Source organism: Gavia stellata, chromosome 23 (genome assembly GCF_030936135.1).
Source record: "Gavia stellata isolate bGavSte3 chromosome 23, bGavSte3.hap2, whole genome shotgun sequence".
In the NCBI taxonomy this organism is placed as follows: Eukaryota; Metazoa; Chordata; class Aves; order Gaviiformes; family Gaviidae; genus Gavia; species Gavia stellata.
Window position 1 is genome coordinate 2600558 of NC_082616.1, and position 3694 is coordinate 2604251.

A 3694-nucleotide genomic window follows, 5' to 3' on the forward strand; every position below is an offset into this window, starting at 1 on the left:
AAGATCTACAAGCGCTGAAATAAAAACATGACACAATGGATCAGTCAACGGTTACTACTGAATAAGTCAGCGGGCTTCGGAGTTAATCACTGCAGCCATCCGTGAACTCTCACAGGGTGTGGAAAAACAGTTAGCTTTGCCTAGAACATCTTTGGGATGATGTCCATTCATATGGTGGGAGGTTCACACGCTCTATTGCTGCCTTCTTGGCAAAAGCCTTGTCATCTGAAGAAATATTAAGAGAAGGATAACTGTTTGAATCAGAAAATCGAGAGGGAAAAAAAGGGAGGGGAAATTGGGAATCCGAATTTTCATGGTGTCATTGACCAGGAAGCTTGACGCGAGCACGCCTACGTCAAGGTGTTCTTCACAAAGGGTTGGCGATCACCAACCAGCCTTAACACGAGTTAAAAAACGTGCAGTGGGATCTACGATTTTGGAGGTGTGAGTTCCTGCAGGTCACCTGGCTGTTCTCGTGGCATTGCTCCGAGCACAGTCAACCCCGCAAGGACATGGGGAGGTCCTCCAGGAGAGGAGGACCCTACTATTGATTCATATGGTGGAAAAGGCTCTTATTTTAAATCTTGCGCTGGCCTCGTACATGTGCTGCCATGGCTGAGTTTTCTGATTTACTACATTCTTCTTGTTCAAGCTTCCCTGAATTTCTCCACTTGCTTTTCAGTTTGCATATGGGACCAGCATTTCTGCTCATTGTTTGGTTTTAGAATCTTTTCTTGACTGAAACAGAGAATAAAGACTTCTATATTTTTGTATTTATTTTATAATTTTCTGCTGTTCTTTCTTTTCCCTTTTTCTCTTCCCCTTTTCATGGGTAAATGGAAAGAAAGAAGGGTGAGACTGGGAGAGGACAGCAGGGAAAAATGCAAGGGAAAAATGAAGCATGACATTTTTACGAGGAATACTCTCGAAATATTAATTAAAAATCCATTTTAGAAACGCTTCTGATGGGGAAAGAAACAATTATTTTGGAGGATTAATTGTTTATTATTCACAAACCTATTGACAAAAAAAATTCAAACCCAATTTTTAAAGACCCACTGTGCTTTTTGTTCCTTTTGAGGTTGATGGAATTGAATGTCTTTGAAAGTGTATGCAGATACTTCCTTTCCTGTTTAGTTTAGTCTCTGTTTCCTCTCTCTGCTTATCCTAATTTGGTGGAACATTCATTCCCGGAGTTCCACAAACCAAGTGTTCCTCAAAGGGTAAGTTAACAGGAAAAAAAATAAATTCAATAAGAATACGCCTGGTATCTTGACTCAAATTTCAGCGCAAGAGCAAGCTCTGAGTCAAGATGTCACGTTGAGCTCTGAGATGGGTGGTGGTGGATGCAGTTGCTCGTCGGTGGTGTGATTAGCTATTTAGATGGAGACAATTCCCAGGAGCCCCAGTCACGGTGTAGGGATCTTTGGGTCTATCCATGAGGCTGGAAAGCAGAAAAGAGCCTTATTAAATCGGGATTATTGCCCCATCACGCCCTGTCAGTCTCTGTCCGGTCTACTCGAAAAGCAGATGTGTGGTCGGTCGTTTTCACAGCGCATTTTCTGCTAGGCTGTGCTTTGCTGATGTCAAGGGAATGAACTGAAATGAAGCCCCTTCTAAAATCCAAACATCGGCTGAAGCTCGCGCAAGTGGCTCCGTCAGCGAACACGACGGTGCTGTACCTCCGAGGCCCTTGCGGATTTGAAAACCCCGGGTGCCCTTTATCAGCCCCTCGTACCGTCGGAGACATCGTCTGCTCCTCAGACAACCTGCTCGTGTGATCAGAGGCGGGTTTCAGCCCGGTTCCGCACGGCAGTGTGCTCGGAGTCCGCGTGTCCGTGCCACCCTGCCACCGATGAGCCCGTGGACCCGCTGGATGGCTTTGACTGTGGGGACGGGGGGCAGAGCCACAACCTGTCCTGGTGCAGAGGGTGGCTCCCGCCTCTCCGAGAGGTTCCTGGAGAGAGGAAGGGGACACTGAGGGGACGTGTGTGAGCTGTGGGTACACTGCGGGGGACACTGGGGGGACATGTGTGAGCTGTGGGGACACTGATGGGGTTGTGTGTAAACCGTGGGGACAGTGAGGGGGGTGTATGAGCTGTGGGGACACTGAGGGGGACACTGAGGGGACATGTGTGAGCTGTGGGGACACTGATGGGGTTGTGTGTAAACCATGGGGACAGTGAGGGGGGTGTGTGAGCTGTGGGGACACTGAGGGGGACAATGGGGGGACATGTGTGAGCTGTGGGGACGCTGAGGGGACATGTGTGAGCTGTGGGGACACTGAGGGGGACAATGGGGGGACATGTGTGAGCTGTTGGGACACTGAGGGGACATGTGTGAGCTGTGGGGACACTGATGGGGTTGTGTGTAAACCATGGGGACAGTGGGGGGGGGGTGTGAGCTGTGGGGACACTGAGGGGGACAATGGGGGGACATGTGTGAGCTGTGGGGACGCTGAGGGGGACACTGAGGGGACACGTGTGAGCTGTGGGGACACTGATGGGGTTGTGTGTAAACCATGGGGACAGTGAGGGGGGTGTGTGAGCTGTGGGGACACTGAGGGGGACAATGGGGGGACATGTGTGAGCTGTGGGGACGCTGAGGGGGACACTGAGGGGACATGTGTGAGCTGTTGGGACACTGAGGGGACATGTGTGAGCTGTGGGGACACTGATGGGGTTGTGTGTAAACCATGGGGACAGTGGGGGGGGGGGTGTGAGCTGTGGGGACACTGAGGGGACATGTGTGAGCTGTGGGGACATTGAGGGGGACACTGAGGGGACATGTGTGAGCTGTTGGGACACTGAGGGGACATGTGTGAGCCGTGGGGACGCTGAGGGGGACACTGAGGAGACCACTGAGGGGACATGTGTGAGCTCGGGGACACTGAGGGGATGTGTGAGAACCATGGGGACACTGAGGGGACGTGTATGAACCATGGGGACACTGAGGGTATGTGTGTGAGCCACGGGGACACTGAGGGGGACACTGAGGGGACATGTGTGAGCTGTGGGGACACTGATGGTGACGTGTGTGAACCATGGGGACACTGAGGGCGGCACTGCGGGGAGGTGTATGAACCGTGGGGAGACGGAGGGGACATATATGGTCCACAGGAAGACTGAGGGGGACAGTGTGGGGACGTGTGCGAGCTGCAGGGACACCGAGGGGGACATAAACGAGCTGTGGGGACACCGACAGGGATGTGTGCAAACCGCGGGGACGCTGAGGGGACACGTGTGAGCCGTGGGGACACTGAGGGGACGTGTCCCAACCATGGGGAGACTGAGGAGACATGGACGATCCACGGGGGACGCCGAGGGGGACACTGAGGGGACATGTGTGAGCTCGGGGACACTGAGGGGATGCGGGTGGACCACGAGCACGCGGAGGGCCCGCGAAAGGGCGCGGGCCGCTCCGTGGGGGCGCGGAGGGGACGTGCGGGTCCCGCGGGCGGCGATGGCGCTGAGGAGACCCGCGCCGGCGGGCGGGCGGGCGGGCGGGCGGCGGGGCGGGGTCACCTCCTCGCGGGCGGGGCGGGGCCGGGCCGGGCCGGCACCGCCCCCCCGGGGCGCGCGGCGGGGGCGGGGCCCGCCAGTCAGTCAGTCGCGCGGCGGGCGGTATCGGGGCGCGAGGCGCGCGCAGGCAGCCGGCGAGCGGGGAGGGCGCCGCCGCCGCCGCGCCGGGCAGC